This window comes from Hydractinia symbiolongicarpus, chromosome 11 (genome assembly GCF_029227915.1).
Source record: "Hydractinia symbiolongicarpus strain clone_291-10 chromosome 11, HSymV2.1, whole genome shotgun sequence".
Classification (NCBI taxonomy): Eukaryota; Metazoa; Cnidaria; class Hydrozoa; order Anthoathecata; family Hydractiniidae; genus Hydractinia; species Hydractinia symbiolongicarpus.
In genome coordinates this window covers 16,056,099-16,079,021 of record NC_079885.1, presented here as the reverse complement: position 1 = coordinate 16,079,021, position 22,923 = coordinate 16,056,099, and the positions used below count along the sequence as shown (strand labels likewise).

The window sequence follows — 22,923 nt, the reverse complement described above, 5'->3', positions numbered from 1 at the left end:
CCGGAAATCTTAAAGCGCATTATTGTCGTAACGAATCGATAGCGGTTAAAAAGAGCTTTCAAATGCACATAAACACGACCTATTTCCGATCACCCAGTCAAGAAATATGACCTTTAAAGTTTGAACCATTTTCGATGTAATGTGCTAATAAATCGTAGATATCTGCCCGTGTGCTTGTCTACGACCATACCACGATGAACACACCTGTTCTCCTCCGATCACGGAAGTTAAGCATCGTCGGGCCGGGATAGTACTTGGATGGGGGACCGCCTGGGAACTCCCGGTGTCGTAGGCTATTGACTTTTTCACGTTACATTATTTATCATTACGACTGTGACGTATCTTTTTTACGCAATAGCCACTGAGTAAATCAAGTAAGGGACTTGATTAGAAGTTTCTTTCCCTTCAAAACGGCTACGATCTGGCTGCAATAAATGCGCCACGTCGCAAATGAATGGATTACGAGCGTCAGACAAAAAAAATGGCGATGTATTTGCTAATTAACTTTGTCATATGAAAATTAAGTCTGAAAGTACCTTAGATTGCCTTCGTTGGAACTTTTTACCGGAAATCTTAAAGCGCATGGTTGTCGTAATTAATGGATAGCGCTTGAAAAGAGATTTCAAATGCACATAAACACGACCTATTTCGGATGATCCAGTCAAGAAATATGACCTTTAAAGTTTAAACCATTTTCGATGTAATGTGCTAATAAATCGTAGATATCTGCCCGTTTGTTTGTCTACGACCATACCACGATGAACACACCTGTTCTCGTCCGATCACGGAAGTTAAGCATCGTCGGGCCGGGATAGTACTTGAATGGGGGACCGCCTGGGAACTCCCGGTGTCGTAGGCTATTGACTTTTTCACGTTACATTATTTATCATTACGACTGTGACGTATCCAGGCCAGACGATGCTTGACTTCCGTGATCGGACGAGAACAGGTGTGTTCATCGTGGTATGGTCGTAGACAAACAAACGGCCAGATATCTACGATTTATTAGCACATTACATCGAAAATGGTTTAAACTTTAAAGGTCATATTTCTTGACTGGATTATCCGAAATAGGTCGTGTTTATGTGCATTTGAAAGCTCTTTTCAAGCGCTATCCATTATTAACGACAACCATGCGCTTTAAGATTTCCGGTAAAAAGTTCCAACGAAGGCAATCTAGTGTACGTTCAGTCTTAATTTTCATATGACAAAGTTAATTAACGAAATAACTACATCGCCATTTTCTTTGTCTGACGCTCTTAATCCATTCATTTGCGACGTGGCGCATTTATTGCAGCAAGATTGTAGCCCTTTTTAAGGGAAAGGAACTTCTAATCATGTGCCTTACTTGATTCACTCAGCGGCTATCGCGTAAAATAGATACGTCACAGTCGTAATGATAAATAATGAAACGTGAAAAAGTCAATAGCCTACGACACCGGGAGTTCCCAGGCGGTTCCCCATCCAAGTACTATCCCGGCCCAACGATGCTTAACTTCCGTGATCGGACGAGAACAGGTGTGTTCATTGTGGTATGGTCGTAGACAAACAAACGGGCAGATATCTACGATTTATTAGCACATTACATCGAAAATGGTTTAAACTTTAAAGGTCTTATTTCTTGACTGGATTATCCGCAATAGGTCGTGTTTATGTGCATTTCAAAGCTCTTTTCAAGCGTTAACTATTATTTACGACAACCATGCGCTTTAAGATTTCCGGTAAAAAGTTCCAACGAAGGCAATCAAGGGTACTTTCAGACTTAATTTTTATATGACAAAGTTAATTAGCAAATTAATTACATCGGTATTTTCTTTGTCTGACGCTCGTAATCCATTCATTTGCGACGTGGCGCATTTATTGCAGCCAGATTGTAGCCGTTTTGAAGGGAAAGAAACTTATAATCACGTCCCTTACTTGATTTACTCAGCGGCTATTGCGTAAAAAAGATACGTCACAGTCGTAATGATAAATAATGTAACGTGAAAAAGTCAACAGCCTACGACACCGGGAGTTCCCAGGCGGTCCCCCATCTAAGTACTATCCCGGCCCGACGATGCTTAACTTCCGTGATCGGACGAGAACAGGTGTGTTCATCGTGGTATGGTCGTAGACAAACAAACGGGCAGATATCTACGATTTATTAGCACATTACATCAAAAATGGTTTAAACTTTAAAGGTCTTATTTCTTGACTGGATTATCCGCAATAGGTCGTGTTTATGTGCATTTGAAAGCTCTTTTCAAGCGTTAACTATTATTTACGACAACCATGCGCTTTAAGATTTCCGGTAAAAAGTTCCAACGAAGGCAATCAAGGGTACTTTCAGACTTAATTTTCATATGACAAAGTTAATTAGCAAATTAACTACATCGCTATTTTCTTTGTCTGACGCTCGTAATCCATTCATTTGCGACGTGGCGCATTTATTGCAGCCAGATTGTAGCCGCTTTGAAGGGAAAGAAACTTATAATCACGTCCCTTACTTGATTTACTCAGCGGCTATTGCGTAAAAAAGATACGTCACAGTCCTAATGATAAATAATGTAACGTGAAAAAGTCAATAGCCTACGACACCGGGAGTTCCCAGGCGGTCCCCTATTCAAGTACTATCCCGGCCCGACGATGCTTAACTTCCGTGATCGGACGAGAACAGGTGTGTTCATCGTGGTATGGTCGTAGACAAGCATACGGGCATCTCGTCCGATCACGGAAGTTATGCATCGTCGGGCCGGGATAGTACTTGGGTGGGGCACCGCCTGGGAACTCCCGGTGTCGTAGGCTATTGACTTTTTCACGTTACATTATTTATCATTATGACTGTGACGTATCTTTTTTACGCAATAGCCGCTGAGTAAATCAAGTAAGGGACATGATTAGAAGTTGCTTTCCCTTCAAAACGGCTACAATCTTGCTGCAATAAATGCGCCACGTCGCAAATGAATGGATTACGAGCATCAGACAAAGAAAATGGCGATGTAGTTGCTTTGCTAAATAACTTTGTCATATGAAAATTAAGTCTGCAAGTACCCTAGATTGCCTTCGTTGGAACTTTTTACCGGAAATCTTAAAGCGCATTATTGTCGTACAGAATCGATAGCGCTTAAAAAGAGCTTTCAAATGCACATAAACACGACCTATTTCCGATCACCCAGTCAAGAAATATGACCTTTAAAATTTGAACCATTTTCGATGTAATGTGCTAATAAATCGTAGATATCTGCCCGTATGCTTGTCCACGACCATACCACGATGAACACACCTGTTCTCGTCCGATCACGGAAGTTAAGCATCGTCGGGCGGGGATAGTACTTGGATGGGGGACCGCCTGGGAACTCCCGGTGTCGTAGGCTATTGACTTTTTCACGTTACATTATTTATCATTACGACTGTGACGTATCTTTTTTACGCTATAGCCGCTGAGTAAATCAAGTAAGGGACGTGATTAGAAGTTTCTTTCCCTCAAAACGGCTACGATCTGGCTGCAATAAATGCGCCACGTCGCAAATGAATGGATTACGAGCGTCAGACAAAGAAAATGGCGATGTAGTTAATTTGCTAATTAACTTTGTCATATGAAAATTAAATCTGAAAGTACCCTATATTGCCTTCGTCGGAACTTTTTACCGGAAATCTTAAAGCGCATGGTTGTCGTAAATAATGGATAGCGCTTAAAAAGAGCTTTCAAATGCACATAAACACGACCTATTTCCGATCACCCAGTCAAGAAATATGACCTTTAAAGTTTAAACCATTTTCGATGTAATGTGCTAATAAATCGTAGATATCTGCCCGTTTGTTTGTCTACGACCATACCACGATGAACACACCTGTTCTCGTCCGATCACGGAAGTTAAGCATCGTCGGGCCGGGATAGTACTTGGATGGGGGACCGCCTGGGAACTCCCGGTGTCGTAGGCTATTGACTTTTTCACGTTACATTATTTATCATTACGACTGTGACGTATCTTTTTTACGCTATAGCCGCTGAGTAAATCAAGTAAGGGACGTGATTAGAAGTTTCTTTCCCTCAAAACGGCTACGATCTGGCTGCAATAAATGCGCCACGTCGCAAATGAATGGATTACGAGCGTCAGACAAAGAAAATGGCGATGTAGTTAATTTGCTAATTAACTTTGTCATATGAAAATTAAGTCTGCAAGTACCCTAGATTGCCTTCGTTGGAACTTTTTACCGGAAATCTTAAAGCGCATTATTGTCGTAAAGAATCGATAGCGCTTAAAAAGAGCTTTCAAATGCACATAAACACGACCTATTTCCGATCACCCAGTCAAGAAATATGACCTTTAAAGTTTGAACCATTTTCGATGTAATGTGCTAATAAATCGTAGATATCTGCCCGTATGCTTGTCTACGACCATACCACGATGAACACACCTGTTCTCGTCCGATCACGGAAGTTAAGCATCGTCGGGCCGGGATAGTACTTGGATGGGGGACCGCCTGGGAACTCCCGGTGTCGTAGGCTATTGACTTTTTCACGTTACATTATTTATCATTACGACTGTGACGTATCTTTTTTACGCAATAGCCGCTGAGTAAATCAAGTAAGGGACATGATTAGAAGTTTCATTCCCTTCAAAATGGCTACAATCTTGCTGCAATAAATGCGCCACGTCGCAAATGAATGGATTACGAGCGTCAGACAAACAAAATGTCGATGTACTTACTTTGCTACTTAACTTTGTCATATGAAAATTAAGTCTGTAAGTACCCTAGATTGCCTTCGTTGGACCTTTTTACCGGAAATCTTAAAGCGCATGGTTGTCGTAATTAATGGATAGCGCCTGAAAAGAGCTTTCAAATGCACATAAACACGACCTATTTCGTATGATCCAGTCAAGAAATATGACCTATAAAGTTTAAACCATTTTCGATGTAATGTGCTAATAAATCGTAGATATCTGCCCGTTTGTTTGTCTACGACCATACCACGATGAACACACCTGTTCTCGTCCGATCACGGAAGTTAAGCTTCGTCGGGCCGGGAGAGTACTTGGATTGGGGACCGCCTGGGAACTCCCGGTGTCGTAGGCTATTGACTTTTTCACGTTTCATTATTTATCATTACGACTGTGACGTTTCTTTTTTACGCAATAGCCGCTGAGTAAATCAAGTAAGGGACATGATTAGAAGTTTCTTTCCCTTTAAAACGGCTACAATCTTGCTGCAATAAATGCGCCACGTCGCAAATGAATGGATTACGAGCGTCAGACAAAGAAAATGGCGATGTACTTACTTTGTACTTACTTTAAGATTTCCGGTAAAAAGTTCCAACGAAGGCAATCTAGGGTACTGTCAGACTTAATTTTCATATGACAAAGTTAATTAGCAAATTAACTACATCGTCATTTTCTTTGTCCGACGCTCGTAATACATTCATTTGCGACGTGGCGCATTTATTGCTGCCAGATCGTAGCCGTTTTGAAGGGAAAGCAACTTCTAATCATGTCTCTTTCTTGATTTACTCAGCGGCTATTGCGTAAAAAAGATACGTCACAGTCGTAACGATAAATAATGTAACGTGAAAAAGTCACTAGCCTACGACACCGGGAGTTCCCAGGCGCTCCCCCATCCAAGTACTATCACGGCCCGACGATGCTTAACTTCCGTGATCGGACGAGAACAGGTGTGTTCATCGTGGTATGGTCGTAGACAAACAAACGGGCAGATATCTACGATTTATTAGCACATTACATCGAAAATGGTTTAAACTTTAAAGGTCATATTTCTTGACTGGATTATCCGAAATAGGTCGTGTTTATGTGCATTTGAAAGCTCTTTTCAAGCGCTATCCATTATTAACGACAACCATGCGCTTTAAGATTTCCGGTAAAAAGTTCCAACGAAGGCAATCTAGTGTACGTTCAGTCTTAATTTTCATATGACAAAGTTAATTAACGAAATAACTACATCGCCATTTTCTTTGTCTGACGCTCTTAATCCATTCATTTGCGACGTGGCGCATTTATTGCAGCAAGATTGTAGCCCTTTTTAAGGGAAAGGAACTTCTAATCATGTGCCTTACTTGATTCACTCAGCGGCTATCGCGTAAAATAGATACGTCACAGTCGTAATGATAAATAATGAAACGTGAAAAAGTCAATAGCCTACGACACCGGGAGTTCCCAGGCGGTTCCCCATCCAAGTACTATCCCGGCCCAACGATGCTTAACTTCCGTGATCGGACGAGAACAGGTGTGTTCATTGTGGTATGGTCGTAGACAAACAAACGGGCAGATATCTACGATTTATTAGCACATTACATCGAAAATGGTTTAAACTTTAAAGGTCTTATTTCTTGACTGGATTATCCGCAATAGGTCGTGTTTATGTGCATTTCAAAGCTCTTTTCAAGCGTTAACTATTATTTACGACAACCATGCGCTTTAAGATTTCCGGTAAAAAGTTCCAACGAAGGCAATCAAGGGTACTTTCAGACTTAATTTTTATATGACAAAGTTAATTAGCAAATTAATTACATCGGTATTTTCTTTGTCTGACGCTCGTAATCCATTCATTTGCGACGTGGCGCATTTATTGCAGCCAGATTGTAGCCGTTTTGAAGGGAAAGAAACTTATAATCACGTCCCTTACTTGATTTACTCAGCGGCTATTGCGTAAAAAAGATACGTCACAGTCGTAATGATAAATAATGTAACGTGAAAAAGTCAACAGCCTACGACACCGGGAGTTCCCAGGCGGTCCCCCATCTAAGTACTATCCCGGCCCGACGATGCTTAACTTCCGTGATCGGACGAGAACAGGTGTGTTCATCGTGGTATGGTCGTAGACAAACAAACGGGCAGATATCTACGATTTATTAGCACATTACATCAAAAATGGTTTAAACTTTAAAGGTCTTATTTCTTGACTGGATTATCCGCAATAGGTCGTGTTTATGTGCATTTGAAAGCTCTTTTCAAGCGTTAACTATTATTTACGACAACCATGCGCTTTAAGATTTCCGGTAAAAAGTTCCAACGAAGGCAATCAAGGGTACTTTCAGACTTAATTTTCATATGACAAAGTTAATTAGCAAATTAACTACATCGCTATTTTCTTTGTCTGACGCTCGTAATCCATTCATTTGCGACGTGGCGCATTTATTGCAGCCAGATTGTAGCCGCTTTGAAGGGAAAGAAACTTATAATCACGTCCCTTACTTGATTTACTCAGCGGCTATTGCGTAAAAAAGATACGTCACAGTCCTAATGATAAATAATGTAACGTGAAAAAGTCAATAGCCTACGACACCGGGAGTTCCCAGGCGGTCCCCTATTCAAGTACTATCCCGGCCCGACGATGCTTAACTTCCGTGATCGGACGAGAACAGGTGTGTTCATCGTGGTATGGTCGTAGACAAGCATACGGGCATCTCGTCCGATCACGGAAGTTATGCATCGTCGGGCCGGGATAGTACTTGGGTGGGGCACCGCCTGGGAACTCCCGGTGTCGTAGGCTATTGACTTTTTCACGTTACATTATTTATCATTATGACTGTGACGTATCTTTTTTACGCAATAGCCGCTGAGTAAATCAAGTAAGGGACATGATTAGAAGTTGCTTTCCCTTCAAAACGGCTACAATCTTGCTGCAATAAATGCGCCACGTCGCAAATGAATGGATTACGAGCATCAGACAAAGAAAATGGCGATGTAGTTGCTTTGCTAAATAACTTTGTCATATGAAAATTAAGTCTGCAAGTACCCTAGATTGCCTTCGTTGGAACTTTTTACCGGAAATCTTAAAGCGCATTATTGTCGTACAGAATCGATAGCGCTTAAAAAGAGCTTTCAAATGCACATAAACACGACCTATTTCCGATCACCCAGTCAAGAAATATGACCTTTAAAATTTGAACCATTTTCGATGTAATGTGCTAATAAATCGTAGATATCTGCCCGTATGCTTGTCCACGACCATACCACGATGAACACACCTGTTCTCGTCCGATCACGGAAGTTAAGCATCGTCGGGCGGGGATAGTACTTGGATGGGGGACCGCCTGGGAACTCCCGGTGTCGTAGGCTATTGACTTTTTCACGTTACATTATTTATCATTACGACTGTGACGTATCTTTTTTACGCTATAGCCGCTGAGTAAATCAAGTAAGGGACGTGATTAGAAGTTTCTTTCCCTCAAAACGGCTACGATCTGGCTGCAATAAATGCGCCACGTCGCAAATGAATGGATTACGAGCGTCAGACAAAGAAAATGGCGATGTAGTTAATTTGCTAATTAACTTTGTCATATGAAAATTAAATCTGAAAGTACCCTATATTGCCTTCGTCGGAACTTTTTACCGGAAATCTTAAAGCGCATGGTTGTCGTAAATAATGGATAGCGCTTAAAAAGAGCTTTCAAATGCACATAAACACGACCTATTTCCGATCACCCAGTCAAGAAATATGACCTTTAAAGTTTAAACCATTTTCGATGTAATGTGCTAATAAATCGTAGATATCTGCCCGTTTGTTTGTCTACGACCATACCACGATGAACACACCTGTTCTCGTCCGATCACGGAAGTTAAGCATCGTCGGGCCGGGATAGTACTTGGATGGGGGACCGCCTGGGAACTCCCGGTGTCGTAGGCTATTGACTTTTTCACGTTACATTATTTATCATTACGACTGTGACGTATCTTTTTTACGCTATAGCCGCTGAGTAAATCAAGTAAGGGACGTGATTAGAAGTTTCTTTCCCTCAAAACGGCTACGATCTGGCTGCAATAAATGCGCCACGTCGCAAATGAATGGATTACGAGCGTCAGACAAAGAAAATGGCGATGTAGTTAATTTGCTAATTAACTTTGTCATATGAAAATTAAGTCTGCAAGTACCCTAGATTGCCTTCGTTGGAACTTTTTACCGGAAATCTTAAAGCGCATTATTGTCGTAAAGAATCGATAGCGCTTAAAAAGAGCTTTCAAATGCACATAAACACGACCTATTTCCGATCACCCAGTCAAGAAATATGACCTTTAAAGTTTGAACCATTTTCGATGTAATGTGCTAATAAATCGTAGATATCTGCCCGTATGCTTGTCTACGACCATACCACGATGAACACACCTGTTCTCGTCCGATCACGGAAGTTAAGCATCGTCGGGCCGGGATAGTACTTGGATGGGGGACCGCCTGGGAACTCCCGGTGTCGTAGGCTATTGACTTTTTCACGTTACATTATTTATCATTACGACTGTGACGTATCTTTTTTACGCAATAGCCGCTGAGTAAATCAAGTAAGGGACATGATTAGAAGTTTCATTCCCTTCAAAATGGCTACAATCTTGCTGCAATAAATGCGCCACGTCGCAAATGAATGGATTACGAGCGTCAGACAAACAAAATGTCGATGTACTTACTTTGCTACTTAACTTTGTCATATGAAAATTAAGTCTGTAAGTACCCTAGATTGCCTTCGTTGGACCTTTTTACCGGAAATCTTAAAGCGCATGGTTGTCGTAATTAATGGATAGCGCCTGAAAAGAGCTTTCAAATGCACATAAACACGACCTATTTCGTATGATCCAGTCAAGAAATATGACCTATAAAGTTTAAACCATTTTCGATGTAATGTGCTAATAAATCGTAGATATCTGCCCGTTTGTTTGTCTACGACCATACCACGATGAACACACCTGTTCTCGTCCGATCACGGAAGTTAAGCTTCGTCGGGCCGGGAGAGTACTTGGATTGGGGACCGCCTGGGAACTCCCGGTGTCGTAGGCTATTGACTTTTTCACGTTTCATTATTTATCATTACGACTGTGACGTTTCTTTTTTACGCAATAGCCGCTGAGTAAATCAAGTAAGGGACATGATTAGAAGTTTCTTTCCCTTTAAAACGGCTACAATCTTGCTGCAATAAATGCGCCACGTCGCAAATGAATGGATTACGAGCGTCAGACAAAGAAAATGGCGATGTACTTACTTTGTACTTACTTTAAGATTTCCGGTAAAAAGTTCCAACGAAGGCAATCTAGGGTACTGTCAGACTTAATTTTCATATGACAAAGTTAATTAGCAAATTAACTACATCGTCATTTTCTTTGTCCGACGCTCGTAATCCATTCATTTGCGACGTGGCGCATTTATTGCTGCCAGATCGTAGCCGTTTTGAAGGGAAAGCAACTTCTAATCATGTCTCTTTCTTGATTTACTCAGCGGCTATTGCGTAAAAAAGATACGTCACAGTCGTAACGATAAATAATGTAACGTGAAAAAGTCACTAGCCTACGACACCGGGAGTTCCCAGGCGCTCCCCCATCCAAGTACTATCACGGCCCGACGATGCTTAACTTCCGTGATCGGACGAGAACAGGTGTGTTCATCGTGGTATGGTCGTACACAAGCATACGGGTAGATATCTACGATTTATTAGCACATTACATCGAAAATGGTTCGAACTTTAAAGATCATAATTCTTGACTGGGTGATCGGAAATAGTTCGTGTTTATGTGCATTTGAAAGCTCTTTTTAAGCGCTATCGATTCTTTACGACAATAATGCGCTTTAAGATTTCCGGTAAAAAGTTCCAACGAAGGCAATCTAGGGTACTTTCAGACTTAATTTTCATATGACAAAGTTAGTTAGCAAAGTAAGTACATCGCTATTTTCTTTGTCTGACGCTCGTAATCCATTCATTTGCGACGTGGCGCATTTATTGCAGCACGATGGTAGCCGTTTTGAAGGGAAAGCAACTTCTAATCATGTCTCTTTCTTGATATACTCAGCGGCTATTGCGTAAAAAAGATACGTCACAGTCGTAATGATAAATAATGTCACGTGAAAAAGTCAATAGCCTACGACACCGGGAGTTCCCAGGCGGTACCCCATCCAAGTAGTATCCCGGCCCGACGATGCTTAACTTCCGTGATCGGACGAGAACAGGTGTGTTCATCGTGGTATGGTCGTAGACAAACAAACGGGCAGATATCTACGATTTATTAGCACATTACATCGAAAATGGTTTAAACTTTAAAGGTCATATTTATTGACTGGATCATCCGAAATAGGTCGTGTTTATGTGCATTTGAAGCTCATTTCAAGCGCTACCCATTAATTACGACAACCATGCGCTTTAAGATTTCCGGTAGAAAGTTCCAACGAAGGCAATCTAGGGTACTTTCAGACTTAATTTTCATATGACAAAGTTATTTAGCAAATTAACTACATCGCCATTTTCTTTGTCTGATGCTCGTAATTCATTCATTTGCGACGTGGCGCATTTATTGCAGCCAGATCGTAGCCGTTTTGAAGGGAAAGAAACTTCTAATCAAGTCCCTTACTTGATTTACTCAGCGGCTATTGCGTAAAAAATATACGTCACTGTCGTAATGATAAATAATGTAACGTGAAAAGTCAATAGCCTACGACACCGGGAGTTCCCAGGCGGTCCCCCATCCAAGTACTATCCCGGCCCGACGATGCTTAACTTCCGTGATCGGACGAGAACAGGTGTGTTCATCGTGGTATGGTCGTAGACAAACATACGGGTAGATATCTACGATTTATTAGCACATTACATCGAAAATGGTTCGAACTTTAAAGATCATAATTCTTGACTGGGTGATCGGAAATAGTTCGTGTTTATGTGCATTTGAAAGCTCTTTTTAAGCGCTATCGATTCTTTACGACAATAATGCGCTTTAAGATTTCCGGTAAAAAGTTCCAACGAAGGCAATCTAGGGTACTTTCAGACTTAATTTTCATATGACAAAGTTAGTTAGTAAAGTAAGTACATCGCTATTTTCTTTGTCTGACGCTCGTAATCCATTCATTTGCGACGTGGCGCATTTATTGCAGCACGATGGTAGCCGTTTTGAAGGTAAAGCAACTTCTAATCATGTCTCTTTCTTGATTTACTCAGCGGCTATTGCGTAAAAAAGAACGTCACAGTCGTAATGATAAATAATGTAACGTGAAAAAGTCAACAGCCTACGACACCGGGAGTTCCCAGGCGGTCCCCCATCCAAGTACTATCCCGGCCCGACGATGCTTAACTTCCGTGATCGGACGAGAACAGGTGTGTTTATCGTGGTATGGTCGTACACAAGCATACGGGTAGATATCTACGATTTATTAGCACATTACATCGAAAATGGTTCGAACTTTAAAGATCATAATTCTTGACTGGGTGATCGGAAATAGTTCGTGTTTATGTGCATTTGAAAGCTCTTTTTAAGCGCTATCGATTCTTTACGACAATAATGCGCTTTAAGATTTCCGGTAAAAAGTTCCAACGAAGGCAATCTAGGGTACTTTCAGACTTAATTTTCATATGACAAAGTTAGTTAGTAAAGTAAGTACATCGCTATTTTCTTTGTCTGACGCTCGTAATCCATTCATTTGCGACGTGGCGCATTTATTGCAGCACGATGGTAGCCGTTTTGAAGGTAAAGCAACTTCTAATCATGTCTCTTTCTTGATTTACTCAGCGGCTATTGCGTAAAAAAGAACGTCACAGTCGTAATGATAAATAATGTAACGTGAAAAAGTCAACAGCCTACGACACCGGGAGTTCCCAGGCGGTCCCCCATCCAAGTACTATCCCGGCCCGACGATGCTTAACTTCCGTGATCGGACGAGAACAGGTGTGTTTATCGTGGTATGGTCGTACACAAGCATACGGGTAGATATCTACGATTTATTAGCACATTACATCGAAAATGGTTCGAACTTTAAAGATCATAATTCTTGACTCGGTGATCGGAAATAGTTCGTGTTTATGTGCATTTTAAAGCACTTTTTAAGCGCTATCGATTCTTTACGACAATATTGCGCTTTAAGATTTCCGGTAAAAAGTTCCAACGAAGGCAATCTAGGGTACTTTCAGACTTAATTTTCATATGACAAAGTTAGTTAGCAAAGTAAGTACATCGCTATTTTCTTTGTCTGACGCTCGTAATCCATTCATTTGCGACGTGGCGCATTTATTGCAGCACGATGATAGCCGTTTTGAAGGGAAAGCAACTTCTAATCATATCTCTTTCTTGATATACTCAGCGGCTATTGCGTAAAAAAGAAACGTCACAGTCGTAATGATAAATAATGTAACGTGAAAAAGTCAATAGCCTACGACACCGGGAGTTCCCAGGCGGTCCCCCCTCCAAGTACTATCCCGGCCCGACGATGCTTAACTTCCGTGATCGGACGAGAACAGGTGTGTTCATCGTGGTATGGTCGTAGACAAACAAACGGGCAGATATCTACAATTTATTAGCACATTACATCGAAAATGGTTTAAATTTTAAATGTCATATTTATTGACTGGATCATCCGAAATAGGTCGTGTTTATGTGCATTTGAAAGCTCTTTTTAAGCGCTATTGATTCTTTACGACAATAATGCGCTTTAAGATTTCCGGTAAAAAGTTCCAACGAAGGCAATCTAGGGTACTTTCAGTCTTATTTTTCATATGACAAAGTTAGTTAGTAAAGTAAGTACATCGCTATTTTCTTTGTCTGACGCTCGTAATCCATTCATTTGCGACGTGGCGCATTTATTGCAGCACGATGGTAGCCGTTTTGAAGGTAAAGCAACTTCTAATCATGTCTCTTTCTTGATTTACTCAGCGGCTATTGCGTAAAAAAGAACGTCACAGTCGTAATGATAAATAATGTAACGTGAAAAAGTCAATAGCCTACGACACCGGGAGTTCCCAGGCGGTCCCCCATCCAAGTACTATCCCGGCCCGACGATGCTTAACTTCCGTGATCGGACGAGAACAGGTGTGTTTATCGTGGTATGGTCGTACACAAGCATACGGGTAGATATCTACGATTTATTAGCACATTACATCGAAAATGGTTCGAACTTTAAAGATCATAATTCTTGACTCGGTGATCGGAAATAGTTCGTGTTTATGTGCATTTTAAAGCAATTTTTAAGCGCTATCGATTCTTTACGACAATAATGCGCTTTAAGATTTCCGGTAAAAAGTTCCAACGAAGGCAATCTAGGGTACTTTCAGACTTAATTTTCATATGACAAAGTTAGTTAGCAAAGTAAGTACATCGCTATTTTCTTTGTCTGACGCTCCTAATCCATTCATTTGCGACGTGGCGCATTTATTGCAGCACGATGATAGCCGTTTTGAAGGGAAAGCAACTTCTAGTCATGTCTCTTTCTTGATATACTCAGCGGCTATTGCGTAAAAAAGATACGTCACAGTCGTAATGATAAATAATGTAACGTGAAAAAGTCAATAGCCTACGACACCGGGAGTTCCCAGGCGGTCCCCCCTCCAAGTACTATCCCGGCCCGACGATGCTTAACTTCCGTGATCGGACGAGAACAGGAGTGTTCATCGTGGTATGGTCGTAGACAAACAAACGGGCAGATATCTACGATTTATTAGCACATTACATCGAAAATGGTTTAAACTTTAAATGTCATATATATTGACTGGATCATCCGAAATAGGTCGTGTTTATGCGCATTTGAAGCTCATTTCAAGCGCTACCCATTAATTACGACAACCATGCGCTTTAAGATTTCCGGTAAAAAGTTCCAACGAAGACAATCTAGGGTACTTTCAGACTTAATTTTCATATGACAAAGTTATTTAGCAAATTAACTACATCGCCATTTTCTTTGTCTGATGCTCGTAATTCATTCATTTGCGACGTGGCGCATTTATTGCAGCCAGATTGTAGCCGTTTTGAAGGGAAAGAAACTTCTAATCAAGTCCCTTACTTGATTTACTCAGCGGCTATTGCGTAAAAAAGATACGTCACAGTCGTAATGATAAATAATGTAACGTGAAAAAGTCAATAGCCTACGACACCGGGAGTTCCCAGGCGGTCACCCATCCAAGTACTATCCCGGCCCGACGATGCTTAACTTCCGTGATCGGACGAGAACAGGTGTGTTCATCGTGGTATGGTCGGAGACAAACAAACGGGCAGATACCTACGATTTATTAGCACATTACATCAAAAATGGTTTAAACTTTAAAGGTCATATTTCTTGACTGGATTATCCGAAATAGGTCGTGTTTATGTGCATTTGAAAGCTCATTTCAAGCGCTATCCATTTATTACGACAACCATGCGCTTTAAGATTTCCGGTAAAAAGTTCCAACGAAGGCAATCTAGGGTACTTTCAGACTTAATTTTCATATGACAAAGTTAATTAGCAAATTAATTACATCGCTATTTTCTTTGTCTGACGCTCGTAATCCATTCATTTGCGACGTGGCGCATTTATTGCAGCCAGATTGTAGCCGTTTTGAAGGGAAAGAAACTTCTAATCAAGTCCCTTACTTGATTTACTCAGCGGCTATTGCGTAAAAAAGATACGTCACAGTCGTAATGATAAATAATGTAACGTGAAAAAGTCAATAGCCTACGACACCGGGAGTTCCCAGGCGGTCACCCATCCAAGTACTATCCCGGCCCGACGATGCTTAACTTCCGTGATCGGACGAGAACAGGTGTGTTCATCGTGGTATGGTCGTAGACAAACAAACGGGCAGATACCTACGATTTATTAGCACATTACATCAAAAATGGTTTAAACTTTAAAGGTCATATTTCTCGACTGGATTATCCGAAATAGGTCGTGTTTATGTGCATTTGAAAGCTCATTTCAAGCGCTATCCATTAATTACGACAACCATGCGCTTTAAGATTTCCGGTAAAAAGTTCCAACGAAGGCAATCTAGGGTACTTTCAGACTTAATTTTCATATGACAAAGTTAATTAGCAAATTAATTACATCGCTATTTTCTTTGTCTGACGCTCGTAATCCATTCATTTGCGACGTGGCGCATTTATTGCAGCCAGATTGTAGCCGTTTTGAAGGGAAAGAAACTTATAATCACGTCCCTTACTTGATTTACTCAGCGGCTATTGCGTAAAAAAGATACGTCACAGTCATAATGATAAATAATGTAACGTGAAAAAGTCAATAGCCTACGACACCGGGAGTTCCCAGGCGGTCCCCTATTCAAGTACTATCCCGGCCCGACGATGCTTAACTTCCGTGATCGGACGAGAACAGGTGTGTTCATCGTGGTATGGTCGTAGACAAACAAACGGGCAGATATCTACGATTTATTAGCACATTACATCGAAAATGGTTTAAACTTTAAAGGTCATATTTCTTGACTGGATCATCCGAAATAGGTCGTGTTTATGTGCATTTGAAAGCTCTTTTCAAGCGCTATCCATTAATTACGACAACCATGCGCTTTAAGATTTCCGGTAAAAAGTTCCAACGAAGGCAATCTAGGGTACTTTCAGACTTAATTTTCATATGACAAAGTTAATTAGCAAATTAACTACATCGATATTTTCTTTGTCTGACGCTCGTAATCTATTCATTTGCGACGTGGCGCATTTATTGCAGCCAGATTATAGCCGTTTTGAAGGGAAAGAAACTTCTAATCACGTCTCTTACTTGATTTACTCAGCGGCTATTGCGTAAAAAAGATACGTCACAGTCGTAATGATAAATAATTTAACGTGAAAAAGTCAATAGCCTACGAAACCGGGAGTTCCCAGGCGGTCCCCCATCCAAGTACTATCCCGGCCCGACGATGCTTAACTTCCGTGATCGGACGAGAACAGGTGTGTTCATCTTGGTATGGTCGTAGACAAGCATACGGGCATCTCTTCCGATCACGGAAGTTATGCATCGTCGGGCCGGGATAGTACTTGGATGGGGCACTGCCTGGGAACTCCCGGTGTCGTAGGCTATTGACTTTTTCACGTTACATTATTTATCATTATGACTGTGACGTATCTTTTTTACGCAATAGCCGCTGAGTAAATCAAGTAAGGGACATGATTAGAAGTTGCTTTCCCTTCAAAACGGCTACAATCTTGCTGCAATAAATGCGCCACGTCGCAAATGAATGGATTACGAGCATCAGACAAAGAAAATGGCGATGTAGTTGCTTTGCTAAATAACTTTGTCATATGAAAATTAAGTCTGCAAGTACCCTAGATTGCCTTCGTTGGAACTTTTTACCGGAAATCTTAAAGCGCATTATTGTCGTACAGAATCGATAGCGCTTAAAAAGAGCTTTCAAATGCACATAAACACGACCTATTTCCGATCACCCAGTCAAGAAATATGACCTTTAAAATTTGAACCATTTTCGATGTAATGTGCTAATAAATCGTAGATATCTGCCCGTATGCTTGTCCACGACCATACCACGATGAACACACCTGTTGTCGTCCGATCACGGAAGTTAAGCATCGTCGGGCCGGGATAGTACTTGGATGGGGGACCGCCTGTGAACTCCCGGTGTCGTAGGCTATTGACTTTTTCACGTTACATTATTTATCATTACGACTGTGACGTATCTTTTTTACGCTATAGCCGCTGAGTAAATCAAGTAAGGGACGTGATTAGAAGTTTCTTTCCCTCAAAACGGCTACGATCTGGCTGCAATAAATGCGCCACGTCGCAAATGAATGGATTACGAGCGTCAGACAAAGAAAATGGCGATGTAGTTAATTTGCTAATTAACTTTGTCATATGAAAATTAAATCTGAAAGTACCCTATATTGCCTTCGTCGGAACTTTTTACCGGAAATCTTAAAGCGCATGGTTGTCGTAAATAATGGATAGCGCTTAAAAAGAGCTTTCAAATGCACATAAACACGACCTATTTCCGATCACCCAGTCAAGAAATATGACCTTTAAAGTTTAAACCATTTTCGATGTAATGTGCTAATAAATCGTAGATATCTGCCCGTGTGTTTGTCTACGACCATACCACGATGAACACACCTGTTCTCGTCCGATCACGGAAGTTAAGCATCGTCGGGCCGGGATAGTACTTGGATGGGGGACCGCCTGGGAACTCCCGGTGTCGTAGGCTATTGACTTTTTCACGTTACATTATTTATCATTACGACTGTGACGTATCTTTTTTACGCTATAGCCGCTGAGTAAATCAAGTAAGGGACGTGATTAGAAGTTTCTTTCCTTCAAAACGGCTACGATCTGGCTGCAATAAATGCGCCACGTCGCAAATGAATGGATTACGAGCGTCAGACAAAGAAAATGGCGATGTAGTTAATTTGCTAATTAACTTTGTCATATGAAAATTAAGTCTGCAAGTACCCTAGATTGCCTTTGTTGGAACTTTTTACCGGAAATCTTAAAGCGCATTATTGTCGTAAAGAATCGATAGCGCTTAAAAAGAGCTTTCAAATGCACATAAACACGACCTATTTCCTATCACCCAGTCAAGAAATATGACCTTTAAAGTTTGAACCATTTTCGATGTAATGTGCTAATAAATCGTAGATATCTGCCCGTATGCTTGTCTACGACCATACCACGATGAACACACCTGTTCCCGTCTGATCACGGAAGTTAAGCTTCGTCGGGCCGGGAGAGTACTTGGATGGGGGACCGCCTGGGAACTCCCGGTGTCGTAGGCTATTGACTTTTTCACGTTTCATTATTTATCATTACGACTGTGACGTTTCTTTTTTACGCAATAGCCGCTGAGTAAATCAAGTAAGGGACATGATTAGAAGTTTTTTTCCCTTCAAAACGGCTACAATCTTGCTGCAATAAATGCGCCACGTCGAAAATGAATGGATTACGAGCGTCAGACAAAGAAAATGGCGATGTACTTACTTTGTACTTACTTTAAGATTTCCGGTAAAAAGTTCCAACGAAGGCAATCTAGGGTACTTTCAGACTTAATTTTCATATGACAAAGTTATTTAGCAAATTAACTACATCGCCATTTTCTTTGTCTGATGCTCGTAATTCATTCATTTGCGACGTGGCGCATTTATTGCAGCCAGATCGTAGCCGTTTTGAAGGGAAAGAAACTTCTAATCAAGTCCCTTACTTGATTTACTCAGCGGCTATTGCGTAAAAAAGATACGTCACAGTCGTAATGATAAATAATGTAACGTGAAAAAGTCAATAGCCTACGACACCGGGAGTTCCCAGGCGGTCCCCCATCCAAGTACTATCACGACCCGACGATGCTTAACTTCCGTGATCGGACGAGAACAGGTGTGTTCATCGTGGTATGGTCGTAGACAAACATACGGGCAGATATCTACGATTTATTAGCACATTACATCGAAAATGGTTCGAACTTTAAAGATCATAATTCTTGACTGGGTGATCGGAAATAGTGCGTGTTTATGTGCATTTGAAAGCTCTTTTTAAGCGCTATCGATTCTTTACGACAATAATGCGCTTTAAGATTTCCGGTAAAAAGTTCCAACGAAGGCAATCTAGGGTACTGTCAGACTTAATTTTCATATGACAAAGTTAATTAGCAAATTAACTACATCGTCATTTTCTTTGTCCGACGCTCGTAATCCATTCATTTGCGACGTGGCGCATTTATTGCTGCCAGATCGTAGCCGTTTTGAAGGGAAAGCAACTTCTAATCATGTCTCTTTCTTGATTTACTCAGCGGCTATTGCGTAAAATTAGATACGTCACAGTCGTAACGATAAATAATGTAACGTGAAAAAGTCACTAGCCTACGACACCGGGAGTTCCCAGGCGCTCCCCCATCCAAGTACTATCACGGCCCGACGATGCTTAACTTCCGTGATCGGACGAGAACAGGTGTGTTCATCGTGGTATGGTCGTACACAAGCATACGGGTAGATATCTGCGATTTATTAGCACATTACATCGAAAATGGTTCGAACTTTAAAGATCATAATTCTTGACTGGGTGATCGGAAATAGTTCGTGTTTATGTGCATTTGAAAGCTCTTTTTAAGCGCTATTGATTCTTTACGACAATAATGCGCTTTAAGATTTCCGGTAAAAAGTTCCAACGAAGGCAATCTAGGGTACTTTCAGACTTAATTTTCATATGACAAAGTTAGTTAGCAAAGTAAGTACATCGCTATTTTCTTTGTCTGACGCTCGTAATCCATTCATTTGCGACGTGGCGCATTTATTGCAGCACGATGGTAGCCGTTTTGAAGGGAAAGCAACTTCTAATCATGTCTCTTTCTTGATATACTCAGCGGCTATTGCGTAAAAAAGATACGTCACAGTCGTAATGATAAATAATGTAACGTGAAAAAGTCAATAGCCTACGACACCGGGAGTTCCCAGGCGGTCCCCCATCCAAGTACTATCCCGGCCCGACGATGCTTAACTTCCGTGATCGGACGAGAACAGGTGTGTTCATCGTGGTATGGTCGTAGACAAACAAACGGGCAGATATCTACGATTTATTAGCACATTACATCGAAAATGGTTTAAACTTTAAAGGTCTTATTTCTTGACTGGATCATCCGAAATAGGTCGTGTTTATGTGCATTTGAAGCTCATTTCAAGCGCTACCCGTTAATTACAACAACCATGCGCTTTAAGATTTCCGGTAAAAAGTTCCAACGAAGGCAATCTAGGGTACTTTCAGACTTAATTTTCATATGACAAAGTTATTTAGCAAATTAACTACATCGCCATTTTCTTTGTCTGATGCTCGTAATTCATTCATTTGCGACGTGGCGCATTTATTGCTGCCAGATCGTAGCCGTTTTGAAGGGAAAGCAACTTCTAATCATGTCTCTTTCTTGACTTAATCAGCGGCTATTGTGTAAAATTAGATACGTCACAGTCGTAACGATAAATAATGTAACGTGAAAAAGTCACTAGCCTACGACACCGGGAGTTCCCAGGCGCTCCCCCATCCAAGTACTATCACGGCCCGACGATGCTTAACTTCCGTGATCGGACGAGAACAGGTGTGTTCATCTTGGTATGGTCGTAGACAAGCATACGGGCATCTCTTCCGATCACGGAAGTTATGCATCGTCGGGCCGGGATAGTACTTGGATGGGGCACTGCCTGGGAACTCCCGGTGTCGTAGGCTATTGACTTTTTCACGTTACATTATTTATCATTATGACTGTGACGTATCTTTTTTACGCTATAGCCGCTGAGTAAATCAAGTAAGGGACGTGATTAGAAGTTTCTTTCCTTCAAAACGGCTACGATCTGGCTGCAATAAATGCGCCACGTCGCAAATGAATGGATTACGAGCGTCAGACAAAGAAAATGGCGATGTAGTTAATTTGCTAATTAACTTTGTCATATGAAAATTAAGTCTGCAAGTACCCTAGATTGCCTTTTTTGGAACTTTTTACCGGAAATCTTAAAGCGCATTATTGTCGTAAAGAATCGATAGCGCTTAAAAAGAGCTTTCAAATGCACATAAACACGACCTATTTCCTATCACCCAGTCAAGAAATATGACCTTTAAAGTTTGAACCATTTTCGATGTAATGTGCTAATAAATCGTAGATATCTGCCCGTATGCTTGTCTACGACCATACCACGATGAACACACCTGTTCCCGTCTGATCACGGAAGTTAAGCTTCGTCGGGCCGGGAGAGTACTTGGATGGGGGACCGCCTGGGAACTCCCGGTGTCGTAGGCTATTGACTTTTTCACGTTTCATTATTTATCATTACGACTGTGACGTTTCTTTTTTACGCAATAGCCGCTGAGTAAATCAAGTAAGGGACATGATTAGAAGTTTTTTTCCCTTCAAAACGGCTACAATCTTGCTGCAATAAATGCGCCACGTCGAAAATGAATGGATTACGAGCGTCAGACAAAGAAAATGGCGATGTACTTACTTTGTACTTACTTTAAGATTTCCGGTAAAAAGTTCCAACGAAGGCAATCTAGGGTACTTTCAGACTTAATTTTCATATGACAAATTTAGTTAGCAAAGTAAGTACATCGCTATTTTCTTTGTCTGACGCTCGTAATCCATTCATTTGCGACGTGGCGCATTTATTGCAGCACGATGGTAGCCGTTTTGAAGGGAAAGCAACTTCTAATCATGTCTCTTTCTTGATATACTCAGCGGCTATTGCGTAAAAAAGATACGTCACAGTCGTAATGATAAATAATGTAACGTGAAAAAGTCAATAGCCTACGACACCGGGAGTTCCCAGGCGGTCCCCCATCCAAGTACTATCCCGGCCCGACGATGCTTAACTTCCCTGATCGGACGAGAACAGGTGTGTTCATCGTGGTATGGTCGTAGACAAACAAACGGGCAGATATCTACGATTTATTAGCACATTACATCGAAAATGGTTTAAACTTTAAAGGTCTTATTTCTTGACTGGATCATCCGAAATAGGTCGTGTTTATGTGCATTTGAAGCTCATTTCAAGCGCTACCCGTTAATTACGACAACCATGCGCTTTAAGATTTCCGGTAAAAAGTTCCAACGAAGGCAATCTAGGGTACTTTCAGACTTAATTTTCATATGACAAAGTTATTTAGCAAATTAACTACATCGCCATTTTCTTTGTCTGATGCTCGTAATTCATTCATTTGCGACGTGGCGCATTTATTGCTGCCAGATCGTAGCCGTTTTGAAGGGAAAGCAACTTCTAATCATGTCTCTTTCTTGACTTAATCAGCGGCTATTGCGTAAAATTAGATACGTCACAGTCGTAACGATAAATAATGTAACGTGAAAAAGTCACTAGCCTACGACACCGGGAGTTCCCAGGCGCTCCCCCATCCAAGTACTATCACGGCCCGACGATGCTTAACTTCCGTGATCGGACGAGAACAGGTGTGTTCATCTTGGTATGGTCGTAGACAAGCATACGGGCATCTCTTCCGATCACGGAAGTTATGCATCGTCGGGCCGGGATAGTACTTGGATGGGGCACTGCCTGGGAACTCCCGGTGTCGTAGGCTATTGACTTTTTCACGTTACATTATTTATCATTATGACTGTGACGTATCTTTTTTACGCAATAGCCGCTGAGTAAATCAAGTAAGGGACATGATTAGAAGTTGCTTTCCCTTCAAAACGGCTACAATCTTGCTGCAATAAATGCGCCACGTCGCAAATGAATGGATTACGAGCATCAGACAAAGAAAATGGCGATGTAGTTG

The 22,923-nt window shown here is 41.3% G+C and overlaps 35 non-coding genes and 4 pseudogenes across 35 annotated transcripts; 14 read left to right on the top strand and 25 right to left on the bottom strand.

Annotated features, from left to right (window-relative positions):
* Positions 1-176: 176 nt before the first annotated feature.
* On the top strand, positions 177-295 carry LOC130615889 (5S ribosomal RNA). The gene has a single exon (XR_008976975.1). It is a non-coding gene; the product is annotated as a 5S ribosomal RNA (ribosomal RNA).
* Positions 296-740: 445 nt separating this feature from the next.
* On the top strand, positions 741-859 carry LOC130615650 (5S ribosomal RNA). The gene has a single exon (XR_008976738.1). It is a non-coding gene; the product is annotated as a 5S ribosomal RNA (ribosomal RNA).
* A 568-nt stretch (positions 860-1,427) lies between these two features.
* On the bottom strand, positions 1,428-1,546 carry LOC130616371 (5S ribosomal RNA). The gene has a single exon (XR_008977454.1). It is a non-coding gene; the product is annotated as a 5S ribosomal RNA (ribosomal RNA).
* Positions 1,547-1,996: 450 nt separating this feature from the next.
* Positions 1,997-2,115, bottom strand: LOC130615444 (5S ribosomal RNA). The gene has a single exon (XR_008976533.1). It is a non-coding gene; the product is annotated as a 5S ribosomal RNA (ribosomal RNA).
* Positions 2,116-2,565: 450 nt separating this feature from the next.
* LOC130616798 (5S ribosomal RNA) lies at positions 2,566-2,684 on the bottom strand. The gene has a single exon (XR_008977877.1). It is a non-coding gene; the product is annotated as a 5S ribosomal RNA (ribosomal RNA).
* A 550-nt stretch (positions 2,685-3,234) lies between these two features.
* LOC130617468 (5S ribosomal RNA) lies at positions 3,235-3,353 on the top strand. The gene has a single exon (XR_008978546.1). It is a non-coding gene; the product is annotated as a 5S ribosomal RNA (ribosomal RNA).
* A 449-nt stretch (positions 3,354-3,802) lies between these two features.
* Positions 3,803-3,921, top strand: LOC130615285 (5S ribosomal RNA). The gene has a single exon (XR_008976375.1). It is a non-coding gene; the product is annotated as a 5S ribosomal RNA (ribosomal RNA).
* A 449-nt stretch (positions 3,922-4,370) lies between these two features.
* On the top strand, positions 4,371-4,489 carry LOC130615283 (5S ribosomal RNA). Its single transcript, XR_008976372.1, has one exon. It is a non-coding gene; the product is annotated as a 5S ribosomal RNA (ribosomal RNA).
* Positions 4,490-4,939: 450 nt separating this feature from the next.
* Positions 4,940-5,058, top strand: LOC130618005 (5S ribosomal RNA). The gene has a single exon (XR_008979081.1). It is a non-coding gene; the product is annotated as a 5S ribosomal RNA (ribosomal RNA).
* A 501-nt stretch (positions 5,059-5,559) lies between these two features.
* LOC130617951 (5S ribosomal RNA) lies at positions 5,560-5,678 on the bottom strand. Its single transcript, XR_008979027.1, has one exon. It is a non-coding gene; the product is annotated as a 5S ribosomal RNA (ribosomal RNA).
* A 450-nt stretch (positions 5,679-6,128) lies between these two features.
* On the bottom strand, positions 6,129-6,247 carry LOC130616370 (5S ribosomal RNA). Its single transcript, XR_008977453.1, has one exon. It is a non-coding gene; the product is annotated as a 5S ribosomal RNA (ribosomal RNA).
* A 450-nt stretch (positions 6,248-6,697) lies between these two features.
* On the bottom strand, positions 6,698-6,816 carry LOC130615442 (5S ribosomal RNA). Its single transcript, XR_008976531.1, has one exon. It is a non-coding gene; the product is annotated as a 5S ribosomal RNA (ribosomal RNA).
* Positions 6,817-7,266: 450 nt separating this feature from the next.
* Positions 7,267-7,385, bottom strand: LOC130616795 (5S ribosomal RNA). Its single transcript, XR_008977875.1, has one exon. It is a non-coding gene; the product is annotated as a 5S ribosomal RNA (ribosomal RNA).
* Positions 7,386-7,935: 550 nt separating this feature from the next.
* On the top strand, positions 7,936-8,054 carry LOC130617467 (5S ribosomal RNA). Its single transcript, XR_008978545.1, has one exon. It is a non-coding gene; the product is annotated as a 5S ribosomal RNA (ribosomal RNA).
* A 449-nt stretch (positions 8,055-8,503) lies between these two features.
* Positions 8,504-8,622, top strand: LOC130615282 (5S ribosomal RNA). The gene has a single exon (XR_008976371.1). It is a non-coding gene; the product is annotated as a 5S ribosomal RNA (ribosomal RNA).
* A 449-nt stretch (positions 8,623-9,071) lies between these two features.
* Positions 9,072-9,190, top strand: LOC130615281 (5S ribosomal RNA). The gene has a single exon (XR_008976370.1). It is a non-coding gene; the product is annotated as a 5S ribosomal RNA (ribosomal RNA).
* A 450-nt stretch (positions 9,191-9,640) lies between these two features.
* LOC130618004 (5S ribosomal RNA) lies at positions 9,641-9,759 on the top strand. Its single transcript, XR_008979079.1, has one exon. It is a non-coding gene; the product is annotated as a 5S ribosomal RNA (ribosomal RNA).
* A 501-nt stretch (positions 9,760-10,260) lies between these two features.
* Positions 10,261-10,379, bottom strand: LOC130618384 (5S ribosomal RNA; annotated as a pseudogene).
* A 450-nt stretch (positions 10,380-10,829) lies between these two features.
* Positions 10,830-10,948, bottom strand: LOC130616953 (5S ribosomal RNA). The gene has a single exon (XR_008978031.1). It is a non-coding gene; the product is annotated as a 5S ribosomal RNA (ribosomal RNA).
* A 448-nt stretch (positions 10,949-11,396) lies between these two features.
* On the bottom strand, positions 11,397-11,515 carry LOC130615279 (5S ribosomal RNA). The gene has a single exon (XR_008976369.1). It is a non-coding gene; the product is annotated as a 5S ribosomal RNA (ribosomal RNA).
* A 449-nt stretch (positions 11,516-11,964) lies between these two features.
* On the bottom strand, positions 11,965-12,083 carry LOC130617295 (5S ribosomal RNA). Its single transcript, XR_008978372.1, has one exon. It is a non-coding gene; the product is annotated as a 5S ribosomal RNA (ribosomal RNA).
* A 449-nt stretch (positions 12,084-12,532) lies between these two features.
* Positions 12,533-12,651, bottom strand: LOC130617292 (5S ribosomal RNA). The gene has a single exon (XR_008978370.1). It is a non-coding gene; the product is annotated as a 5S ribosomal RNA (ribosomal RNA).
* A 450-nt stretch (positions 12,652-13,101) lies between these two features.
* LOC130616256 (5S ribosomal RNA) lies at positions 13,102-13,220 on the bottom strand. The gene has a single exon (XR_008977338.1). It is a non-coding gene; the product is annotated as a 5S ribosomal RNA (ribosomal RNA).
* Positions 13,221-13,669: 449 nt separating this feature from the next.
* Positions 13,670-13,788, bottom strand: LOC130617291 (5S ribosomal RNA). The gene has a single exon (XR_008978369.1). It is a non-coding gene; the product is annotated as a 5S ribosomal RNA (ribosomal RNA).
* A 450-nt stretch (positions 13,789-14,238) lies between these two features.
* On the bottom strand, positions 14,239-14,357 carry LOC130616818 (5S ribosomal RNA). Its single transcript, XR_008977898.1, has one exon. It is a non-coding gene; the product is annotated as a 5S ribosomal RNA (ribosomal RNA).
* A 449-nt stretch (positions 14,358-14,806) lies between these two features.
* LOC130616220 (5S ribosomal RNA) lies at positions 14,807-14,925 on the bottom strand. The gene has a single exon (XR_008977304.1). It is a non-coding gene; the product is annotated as a 5S ribosomal RNA (ribosomal RNA).
* A 450-nt stretch (positions 14,926-15,375) lies between these two features.
* On the bottom strand, positions 15,376-15,494 carry LOC130615125 (5S ribosomal RNA). The gene has a single exon (XR_008976215.1). It is a non-coding gene; the product is annotated as a 5S ribosomal RNA (ribosomal RNA).
* Positions 15,495-15,944: 450 nt separating this feature from the next.
* Positions 15,945-16,063, bottom strand: LOC130616794 (5S ribosomal RNA). Its single transcript, XR_008977874.1, has one exon. It is a non-coding gene; the product is annotated as a 5S ribosomal RNA (ribosomal RNA).
* Positions 16,064-16,513: 450 nt separating this feature from the next.
* Positions 16,514-16,632, bottom strand: LOC130617627 (5S ribosomal RNA). Its single transcript, XR_008978704.1, has one exon. It is a non-coding gene; the product is annotated as a 5S ribosomal RNA (ribosomal RNA).
* A 550-nt stretch (positions 16,633-17,182) lies between these two features.
* LOC130618217 (5S ribosomal RNA) lies at positions 17,183-17,301 on the top strand. The gene has a single exon (XR_008979292.1). It is a non-coding gene; the product is annotated as a 5S ribosomal RNA (ribosomal RNA).
* A 449-nt stretch (positions 17,302-17,750) lies between these two features.
* On the top strand, positions 17,751-17,869 carry LOC130615278 (5S ribosomal RNA). Its single transcript, XR_008976368.1, has one exon. It is a non-coding gene; the product is annotated as a 5S ribosomal RNA (ribosomal RNA).
* Positions 17,870-18,318: 449 nt separating this feature from the next.
* LOC130616414 (5S ribosomal RNA) lies at positions 18,319-18,437 on the top strand. The gene has a single exon (XR_008977497.1). It is a non-coding gene; the product is annotated as a 5S ribosomal RNA (ribosomal RNA).
* A 501-nt stretch (positions 18,438-18,938) lies between these two features.
* LOC130617531 (5S ribosomal RNA) lies at positions 18,939-19,057 on the bottom strand. The gene has a single exon (XR_008978609.1). It is a non-coding gene; the product is annotated as a 5S ribosomal RNA (ribosomal RNA).
* Positions 19,058-19,508: 451 nt separating this feature from the next.
* Positions 19,509-19,627, bottom strand: LOC130618383 (5S ribosomal RNA; annotated as a pseudogene).
* A 450-nt stretch (positions 19,628-20,077) lies between these two features.
* On the bottom strand, positions 20,078-20,196 carry LOC130615277 (5S ribosomal RNA). Its single transcript, XR_008976367.1, has one exon. It is a non-coding gene; the product is annotated as a 5S ribosomal RNA (ribosomal RNA).
* Positions 20,197-20,646: 450 nt separating this feature from the next.
* On the bottom strand, positions 20,647-20,765 carry LOC130618401 (5S ribosomal RNA; annotated as a pseudogene).
* A 549-nt stretch (positions 20,766-21,314) lies between these two features.
* LOC130616413 (5S ribosomal RNA) lies at positions 21,315-21,433 on the top strand. Its single transcript, XR_008977495.1, has one exon. It is a non-coding gene; the product is annotated as a 5S ribosomal RNA (ribosomal RNA).
* A 501-nt stretch (positions 21,434-21,934) lies between these two features.
* LOC130617186 (5S ribosomal RNA) lies at positions 21,935-22,053 on the bottom strand. Its single transcript, XR_008978263.1, has one exon. It is a non-coding gene; the product is annotated as a 5S ribosomal RNA (ribosomal RNA).
* A 450-nt stretch (positions 22,054-22,503) lies between these two features.
* LOC130618400 (5S ribosomal RNA) lies at positions 22,504-22,622 on the bottom strand (annotated as a pseudogene).
* Positions 22,623-22,923: the final 301 nt, after the last annotated feature.